The 10,815-nt window shown below is 44.6% G+C and overlaps 1 non-coding gene across 1 annotated transcript; it reads left to right on the top strand.

The window, feature by feature from the left end:
- Positions 1-10,513: 10,513 nt before the first annotated feature.
- On the top strand, positions 10,514-10,608 carry TRNAI-UAU (transfer RNA isoleucine (anticodon UAU)). The gene is made up of 2 exons: positions 10,514-10,551; positions 10,573-10,608. It is a non-coding gene; the product is annotated as a tRNA-Ile (tRNA).
- Positions 10,609-10,815: the final 207 nt, after the last annotated feature.

Raw genomic sequence — 10,815 nt, forward strand, 5'->3', positions numbered from 1 at the left:
TCAGAGGGTGCGGTAGTGAATAGGGCGAAAGGGAGGTGTCGGGCGGGCACAGAGTGTGATTCTCAGGGAAGAGCAGCGCAGATGGGGGAAGGTTTATTGCCCATGCATAAGACAGAGAGCGGTGGTGACCAGTGCCTGGGGGAGATGCTTACGAGGGTGAGGAGCCATGCTACGAATCGACAGCGTGCAGAGAGTGGGTCTGGTCAAGACATCTAAAATGGCTGCCGTGCACGACAAAAGTGTGGCATTTCAAAAAAGGCAAGATGGCGCAGACAATGTTTTTCAACACTTCCTCATTTCCTTCGAATCGAACGTTAACAGACGTTGGGGCATATTACCAAAGTTAAGCGATATTTATCGCTAACGATGCTTACCAACCAATTTTTTACCACTAAGCATCGTCAGAAATTATCGAAGATAAACCTTACTATTATCAAGGTTTATCGCAAATGCGATAATAAACGGCCGCAATGCATGAATATCGCTAAAAACTCAGCGATATTCATGCATTACCGAGCTAATACTCTTAGCCATGTTATCCACCTCCCATTGGATAACATGGCTAAGAACTGCTCAGGGCAGGTGTTACTTTTTGGAGATATTCGCGCTTAGCGCGAATATCTCCAAAAGTTGGTAATAGGAGATAGATATCTTGCATGTTGTAATGCAAGTTATTGTGGTATATGGAACTCATACCATAATCTCTCAGGAAAGCAGAAACTGATCCTTTTGGGACCGCCTAAAAAGGCCTAGGGGGTGAGGAGTACTCTACTTTGCCCCCTTTTCACGTTCCGAACTATTTTATTTTACTCTCTTCTGTAATTACACAAAATACCAGCGATAAGATGCATCGGAGACACACAGTGAGAGAAAGGAGGCCGGAGATGAAGAAGACATGTCAAATACACATTGGAGATAATATAGTGGCAGAAGGGAAGTAAATATGAGTAAACTTACCATGTAACATAAAAATGTTGCACTCTATACTATAAGTCTCATTTTATACTACAATCACTTCGCTACAACCTCATAAATTAAAAATAAAAATAAATAATGTCTCAAACAATTTTTGATTTCTAAATATAAATTTATTCTTCAGAATTTTCTAAATTTGAAACAACTAGTAACATGTCCTCATCAGTAATTTCCTCTTCAATCATCTCATCTGGAATCTCCTCATTAAAAGTCTGCAATGATGATTCTTGTAACTCTATGGTCTCCAAACACTCGATAAATTCGCCATCAAGAGATTGATCAAAAAAATCATTCAAGTCATCTCCTCCTTCTGACAATATTTCATTATTGGTGCTGTCCATTTCAATCAATGTAGTGGAATCATTCAAGTCATCTCCTCGTGACAATATTTCATTATTGGTGCTCTCAATTTCAATCAATGTAGTGGAATCATTCAAGTCATCTCCTCCTTGTGACAATATTTCATTCTTGGTGCTGTCCATTTCAATCAATCTAATGGAATCATACAAGCCATCTCCTCCTTGTGACAATATTTCATTATTGGTGCTCTCAATTTCAATCAATGTAGTGGAATCATTCAAGTCATCTCCTTGTGACAATATTTCATTCTTGGTGCTGTCCATTTCAATCAATCTAATGGAATCATACAAGTCATGTCCTCCTTGTGACAATATTTCATTATTGGTGCTCTCAATTTCAATCAATGTAGTGGACAATTCAAAAGAAATTGCCACGGTCTCTTCATTGTGAGCCATTTTATTTTGAAATTGCTTGCTGTAAATTGCAGAAAAAAATAATCACTTTCATTTATCGTTTTTAGTAATACATAATATAAAACTAACTTCATCAAGTATTTAGTATAACAGAAGGACTGCAAATAAATAACAGAAAACATTTTTCAAATTATCTTCAAGTGTACAACATAGTTCCCCTTACAAATTAACAACTCACCTTTTTAAAAGTAGCAGAAGTGTTAGTACTGTGTAAATCAAACACCAGAAATTCACCACCAAAAATTCCTCACAAATGTACCTCAGACAGTAGTATCACAAAATGGCTGTGGTTTCCTCTCATTTGACATATATACATAACCAATTAACTTTCATCACACACAAATACAAAACCAAAGTAACATTTTAATTGGTTCTAAATTTCAACACTTTCAAATGTGTTTTCCCCATGCAATTTTCCATAGGACATTTACATACGTCTACAGCCTGAATGGCTGAACGGAATTACACCAAACTTGGCAAAATGGTACATCAAACCTAAGAGGTCAGGAAGGATCTACTATGCCCCCTTATGGTCATTTCCCCCTTCGCTTTGGCCTCCTCTTGTCTCTCAATCCTACCGAGGGACAAGATGGCGGCCGCTACGGACTGTTTGGAATGTTGACAGACGCCGGAGAACCAATCAGCTTCGCAAAGCTCCGTAACGCGAAAAGTACGCGAAGCGGAGCGCTGTTACAGATATATATCTTTTTTTCAACGTTAATTTCTCAAAATCCACTGGAGCACATATATTGAGACCTAGCAAAGGCACATCGGGCTACCAGTCCCTAATATTTTGCCAAGTTTCGTGCAAATCCATTCAGCCGTTCGATTATTATTATTTTGTTTTTTTTTTGCCCCGCGGGGCCCTTTTAAAACCTCCACATCAAACCTAGGGGGTCAGCGAGGATCTACTATGCCCCCTTATAGTTATTTCCCCCTTTGTTTTGACCTCCTCTTGTCTCTCGATCCTACCGAGAGACAAGATGGCGGCCGCTACGGACTGTTTGGAATGTTGACAGACGCCGGAGAACCAATCAGCTTCGCTTCACAAAGCTCCGTTGCGCGAAAAGTCCGCGAACCAGAGCGCTAACCGGTCCGCTGTTACAGATATATATCTTTTTTTAAACGTTAATTTCTCAAAATCCACTGGAGCACATATATTGAGACCTACAAAAGGCACATCGGGCTACCAGTCCCTACAATTTTGCCAAGTTTCGTGCAAATCCATTCAGCCGTTCGGGCTAAAAGTGAGGCCAACCGCCCTATGGAAAACTCAATGTTAAAAACACGTTTTGGGACCCCCCTTTTTTCTCGGCCCCCACTGGACGAACCCCCCCCAAATTTTCAAGGGCTGCTCAGAAACAAAATGTGCCATTTTCCTGAAAATTTCAGCCGATTCCGTCCACAAACGCCAAAGTTATTAGACATAGAATTTTCAAAAAACCCATAGAGAAAAAATCCTAACTATATATACCTACTGGCGACCGCCAGTAGGTAATATATATATATATATATATATATATATATATATATATCCTCCACCAGTTCCGGTAAAGAGATCCTCGGCTGTCGTGGGCGGTCTAAGTTAGGTAACCGGCAAACCTCAATCTTCACTCCAAACAAACCTCCCAATAAGGAAGAGACTTGGACACCCAGAGCTTCATGCAAGTAATTTATTCGGCAAGTAGAAAAACAACACGTTTCGCCATTACGGCTTGATCACGCTCGTCTCACATTAAAAATCGCCTTCTTAAATACACTTCATCCAATCACAGATACAAAAAAACCCCAGGGTAGTAATACATGTTTTGAAAAAGATGTCAGATATCTTAGCATGGACTCATAACAGTGGTGACATATCTTTGCATTGCTTGTAGCATATCCAAACCGCATATACATTTGAAACAAATTCATTAATATCTGTATTTCCAATATACAATGCTGAATTAAGCCAACAAACAAATAATGCTGATACCCCACGATATGTGTATCATATTATTACACCATGAGTATCCAACTCTATTGTGTTTAATATATCGATGAAATGTTGACATACTTTCAAGAAATGCCGATATAGTATTCTTTGCGGGACTTTTACTAATCTATTCCACTTCCATATCACGTGCTATGTTGTTCTGGGAGAAATTCATGCTAGTTAATAGATCGGAAAATTCTGAGGAGGATTGACTTTCGTGAGCAGCAGACGGCCAATAATTAAAATCGCCAATTACCAGGATATTGGCGTGATTAATCGCCAGTTGGGCAATAGAATCGCTGAAGAGCTGGGGGAAGAGAGGCATGTGTTCGGGGGGCCTATAAACAATGACGCAAATGAAGGACGACTTATCTGAAGAGAATTTAAGAGCTAAGCATTCAGTTTTAGGAATGGCAGTCACGGTGATCTCAGAGAATTTATAATGTGAGCGGATAATAGCCGCCACCCCGCCGCCCGTTTTTCCACCAGGGCGGTTGGCTTGCATAATATAGTATCCTGTGGGGATTGCAGCGAGGACGTCAGGACCCGAGTCCTCGGTGATCCAGGTTTCGGTTAGAAGAAGGATATCGATACTGCTCTGATGCAACAGTTGGAATATCTCGAGCTGGTGGCGAATGAGGGAGCGGGTGTTAAGGTAATAGATAAGTAATGGAGCGGGGATCGGCGACAGTGCTGAGGAGGGGGCCTGAGGAGAGTCGTGGAGCGAGTGAAGAGCAGGGACATCGGAGGGAACAAAAATGCCGCAATCCAGGGCCGCCCTAACAGTACGGGCAGGGATAGGCCCTGATGTTTTTAGTCTTAGCAGGTCGGTGGAAGAATAAGAAAAAACATTGAGCATTACGACAGGGCCCTGGGCCCGGCCGGCAGCGGACGGGCGCAGACGGGCCTGACTTGTGCGTGACTTCGGCGCGAAGTCGGCGCTCCCGCTGCGCTCGTCCGCTGCGCTTCCTCCATGTCGCCATTAAGTACTAAAGGGGAGGGAGCACTAGACCGCTAACCTGCGAAGATTCCGTGCAGGGCGGAAGTGGTGTCACTAACAGGAAGTGACGCTCCTCGAGCTGACCCTCCGCACAAACGGCACAAGCCGGGGCGGAACGGGGCCACGAGGGAAAGAGAGTGCAGGTAAGAGTAACTTCAAGTAGTTCCACAAACAATGTGCAAAATACAATTTAAAAGTGCTTGTCAGGCGTGCTATTAAAATCAGCAGTGAGAGCAGAGAATAATGTGCAAGTTACAGTTTTTTTAAAAAGCATATCAGGCGTGCTATTAATATCAGCAGCGAGATAGAGGTTCACAACAGCATCCACAACAACACACAGCCGCAGCCTAGATCGCCGCGATTGTCAATGGGGTTGGGAGCTGAAAGCGGGAATTAAGTACTCAGAAAGGCTCGGCAGCACTAGACCGCTAACCTGCGAAGATTCCGTGCAGGGCGGAAGTGGTGTCACTAACAGGAAGTGACGCTCCTCGAGCTGACCCTCCGCACAAACGGCACAAGCCGGGGCGGAACGGGGCCACGAGGGAAAGAGAGTGCAGGTAAGAGTAACTTCAAGTAGTTCCACAAACAATGTGCAAAATACAATTTAAAAGTGCTTGTCAGGCATGCTATTAAAATCAGCAGCGAGAGCAGAGAATAATGTGCAAGTTACAGTTTTTTTTAAAAGCATATCAGGCGTGCTATTAATATCAGCAGCGAGATAGAGGTTCACAATAGCATCCACAACAGCACACAGCCGCAGCCTAGATCGCCGCGATTGTCAATGGGGCTGGGAGCTGAAAGCGGGAATTAAGTACTCAGAAAGGCTCGGCAGCACTAGACCGCTAACCTGCGAAGATTCCGTGCAGGGCGGAAGTGGTGTCACTAACAGGAAGTGACGCTCCTCGAGCTGACCCTCCGCACAAACGGCACAAGCCGGGGCGGAACGGGGCCACGAGGGAAAGAGAGTGCAGGTAAGAGTAACTTCAAGTAGTTCCACAAACAATGTGCATAATACAATTTAAAAGTGCTTGTCAGGCGTGCTATTAAAATCAGCAGCGAGAGCAGAGAATAATGTGCAAGTTACAGTTTTTTTAAAAAGCATATCAGGCGTGCTATTAATATCAGCAGCGAGATAGAGGTTCACAACAGCATCCACAACAACACACAGCCGCAGCCTAGATCGCCGCGATTGTCAATGGGGCTGGGAGCTGAAAGCGGGAATTAAGTACTCAGAAAGGCTCGGCAGCACTAGACCGCTAACCTGCGAAGATTCCGTGCAGGGCGGAAGTGGTGTCACTAACAGGAAGTGACGCTCCTCGAGCTGACCCTCCGCACAAACGGCACAAGCCGGGGCGGAACGGGGCCACGAGGGAAAGAGAGTGCAGGTAAGAGTAACTTCAAGTAGTTCCACAAACAATGTGCAAAATACAATTTAAAAGTGCTTGTCAGGCATGCTATTAAAATCAGCAGCGAGAGCAGAGAATAATGTGCAAGTTACAGTTTTTTTTAAAAGCATATCAGGCGTGCTATTAATATCAGCAGCGAGATAGAGGTTCACAATAGCATCCACAACAGCACACAGCCGCAGCCTAGATCGCCGCGATTGTCAATGGGGCTGGGAGCTGAAAGCGGGAATTAAGTACTCAGAAAGGCTCGGCAGCACTAGACCGCTAACCTGCGAAGATTCCGTGCAGGGCGGAAGTGGTGTCACTAACAGGAAGTGACGCTCCTCGAGCTGACCCTCCGCACAAACGGCACAAGCCGGGGCGGAACGGGGCCACGAGGGAAAGAGAGTGCAGGTAAGAGTAACTTCAAGTAGTTCCACAAACAATGTGCATAATACAATTTAAAAGTGCTTGTCAGGCGTGCTATTAAAATCAGCAGCGAGAGCAGAGAATAATGTGCAATTACAGTTTTTTTAAAAAGCATATCAGGCGTGCTATTAATATCAGCAGCGAGATAGAGGTTCACAACAGCATCCACAACAACACACAGCCGCAGCCTAGATCGCCGCGATTGTCAATGGGGCTGAGAGCTGAAAGCGGGAATTAAGTAGTCAGAAAGGCTCGGCAGCACTAGACCGCTAACCTGCGAAGATTCCGTGCAGGGCGGAAGTGGTGTCACTAACAGGAAGTGACGCTCCTCGAGCTGACCCTCCGCACAAACGGCACAAGCCGGGGCGGAACGGGGCCACGAGGGAAAGAGAGTGCAGGTAAGAGTAACTTCAAGTAGTTCCACAAACAATGTGCAAAATACAATTTAAAAGTGCTTGTCAGGCGTGCTATTAAAATCAGCAGCGAGAGCAGAGAATAATGTGCAAGTTACAGTTTTTTTAAAAAGCATATCAGGCGTGCTATTAATATCAGCAGCGAGATAGAGGTTCACAACAGCATCCACAACAACACACAGCCGCAGCCTAGATCGCCGCGATTGTCAATGGGGCGTACTTCATTCCAATCATTATGAGTTGATAAAGTGCATAAATTGTATCAATAGCCGCTATTTACCAATCATGAACAGTAAATAATAAATATTTTCACTGTGGTCACAATTTAAATATACATAAATATGATAAAAAATGTTTAAAAAAGCGAACTCTCCTAGAAGTTTCATTTCTTTAAAAGACATATTTATGATATTTAGCAGCATAGTATCTTAAAAACTATTGTGTTTTTTAGATGACAGTTGTATGTGCAAAATGCAAAATATATCTGTATAGATACAATATAAACCAACACTCATAAATAATATTGCCCAAGTGGGCCATGTTGTAAATGTTTACCATGAAATTCAATGGCCTAAGGCGCAAGTGCAAAAATAAATCTTATCAATATATAGGTGGTCACAGCCGTGACCTGCCTTGTGCAAAAATGTGCTAAATGAAAAAAACAATGGAGGGTAAGAACTAGAATTTAAATAGAAATCTCATATAGGCATCAGTCAACAGAATAAATATACAGTACAATCTCATCTTGTCTAAAACCCAATGTAAAACACACAGTATAAATATTATAGACAAGTATAAAAATCCTCACTAAAATTCAGACCCTGAGGTATCTTGCTATCAAGTTCCAAAATGTATCGAGTTTCCAACCTACGTAACAATGCTTCCCGGTGGCCACCTCGTTTTTGGGGCAATATTGTGTCAATAACATAATATTTTAGATCTTCTAAATTATTGTTATGACAATCCTTGAAGTGGCGTGCAACCGGATATGCGGTGTCATTGTTAGTGATGGCCCTTAAGTGTTGGAGAACTCGTTTGTGTACCTGTAATTTCGTACTTCCTATATACCTCAATTTACAGGTACATTCTAATACGTAAACTGCATATTCTGTTTTGCAGTTTAAATTTTTCGTTATTGGAACCGGCTTTGGTCTGAATGGTGTGTTATAGCTTGTCATATTTACCCCGTATTTGCACGCTCTACATGTTTTACAGGGTACAAAACCTTTCTTAGGGCTTAACCAGTTTTGAGTTATCAACACCTCAGGACTGCTTTTAACCAGGGCATTGTTCATGGATTGGGCTTTCCTGAATGTTATGCTTGGGGATTGAGTAGATTGAATATCTAAAACTGGATTGCTTCTCACAATATAGGTATATATATATATACCTCAAAGTTTACCTTAAATGAGAGAGCCCACACAAGGGTCGATCTAGCTGCAAGATTTATTCATGCCTGCAGAGCAAGTCCATGGGCATGCATAGTCCTTCAGTGCAGCCAGACGCGTTTCGGGCCCCCGCCCTTAATCATTGGCTTTTTGGAAACCGGAGATGCACGAAGTTAATGGTTCACCTATAGTTGTTTAAATACCCGCCCAGGTGGGTGCGGCCGCTTGCACGGCCTCCTGGGACTTGAGGTGCACCAAAGTGTTGGTCCTGTGAGCCCTCTTACAAAGCCAGAAACTGATTCATCAATGTTCCCCCAGTGGGTGGATGAGCAATCCATGGTGATTTGCATTTGCACTTCTTGGCATGAATATCGCTCCCGTCCTGATTTGATGATTGCTGCTTGACAACATCCAGATCTGCTCACGCAGCAGGACTCTCTCGAGGCTAGGCAAGCCAGTAAACATACACCGCAAAGTTTACCTTAAATGAGAGAGCCCAAACAAGGGTCGATTTAGCTTCAAGATTTATTCATGCCTGCAGAGCAAGTTCATGGGTATGCACTGTCCTGAAGTGTAGCCAGATGCGTTTAGGCCCCCCCTCCTTAATCATTAGCTTTTTGGAAACCGGAGATGCAAGAAGTTAATGGTTCACCTGTAGTTGTTTAAATCTCTGCGTTTTGGGTGGGGGCCCAAAACGAGTCTGGCTACACTGAAGACCTGTGCATACCCATGGACTCGCTCTGCAGGCATGACTAAATCTCATTTAAGGTAAACTTTGGTGAACATTTAGGATTGTGAAATATAATTTTTTGCACTAGCACTTTATTGCACATATTTATTTATATATTTACTGCAATCTTTGCACATACAGAGTCCCTTCGATACTATGTATTTTACTGGTATTCATATGCAATATGTAGAAGTATTTTTTCTATTTCTATGCTATGTTTGAAAAAAGAGCGGGCAATGTGTAACACGACAACATTTTTTCACCTATTTCACTTGTATTTAATGCGGATTGGCCCTGAGCACGTCATGTGATCAAGTCAGTGTTTCACTGACAAAACGCGTAATGCTGGGCACTGGTCATCTCAATATGCTGCAGATTTGAATGCAATAAAACGGCACTTTGAAACCTGAACAACACGTTGTGGTCAGGATCTGCGCCTGCCCGAGGCTACCCGGTGGCCATCAGGAGGGCGGGCCCTTAGTCACGGAGGGCTGCCCCCGCCCTCCCCCAGCTGGTAAGTTGGCCACCCCTCCTCAGGGCATGTTGCCTAGGTGGAGGGGGGCGGTCTGGTGACGCACGTCCGGGGGCACAGGCAGGGTGAGGGTATATCTCACCCCCCGGCCATTGTGCGGCCTCTTTGGCGCTCCGGACGTTGCGGCAGACACGTCGGGACACTCTTTTTATCCTCGTCCTTCTGGCCGAGGTGGTCGTGCCGAGGAGTAGCCGCGATCGTAGGACGCCGGGTCCCTGGTCGGTATCGGGTATTCGGTGAGTGGCGGGGCATCAACAGCCTCCTCCCGTCGGCCGCAATACATTCGTGCCCGGCATTGTACGGTATTGGTGTTGGAGTGTGGGCCGAGTTTCGAGTTTCGCCGCATTGGCAATGGGGGCAGTAGGGTGCCCGTCCGGATCTCCCGCTCTGTGGAGCACTATAAATTGTTCGCTGAGGGATCAGAGCGGATTTGAAGGTCCTCCGGAGATGCATTTGCGGCGGGAATAGCTGCGCGCATGCATGTAGATGATGATAGGTTTTCACCCCTGAAGGTTCCGGGGCATGGGTGACCTGGGCGGTTGCAGCAAGATGACCTTACAGACAAGCCAGATTAAAGTTGTTGTTAGGGCCTATTCAGTTACAGTTGCATATGCAAGGTTGGTACTGATAGTCGGGGAAAGTTAGAAAATACAGGACACCGTGTGGGATGTAGTCGCCCTAGTGCCTGGCAAGATAGTAATTACGGAGGAACATTGTCGAGGCCCCCGGCTGTTATTAGGGTTAAGCGGGCCTCTGAGGCCTACATCCCTACGTGTCCAATTATTAGTTATAAGGTTTTATAGGGTGATCACGTTAGCTATGCCCCAGTGTAACGCCGTTGTGCACCAGTGTATGCCTTTTAATGTGTCTATGGTTCAATGATGGGATTAAAATGTTGATTGGTCGATTGTGAGCTCCAGTGGCGCAATCGGTTAGCGCACGGTACTTATACAGCAGTACTTGCATTGAGGCATGCCAAGGTTGTGAGTTCGTGCCTCACCTGGAGCAGCTTACTGGTTTTGCATAACCGTTTCCTAAAAGTGAAGATTAAACTCAGGGTAAGGACGGCCCTTGCTAGAGAGTCGGGCGAGTGGGGTGTAGTGACCTGTAGAGGCCTTCTACGTCATAGAGCTGTGACCTTTCGGGCGCCTTCAGCCAGTGCCGCGAAAGAGAACCCCCACATTTATAATCGTACGAGGGAAGCATTGGCACGTT

This window comes from Lissotriton helveticus, chromosome 2_1 (genome assembly GCF_964261635.1).
Source record: "Lissotriton helveticus chromosome 2_1, aLisHel1.1, whole genome shotgun sequence".
Classification (NCBI taxonomy): Eukaryota; Metazoa; Chordata; class Amphibia; order Caudata; family Salamandridae; genus Lissotriton; species Lissotriton helveticus.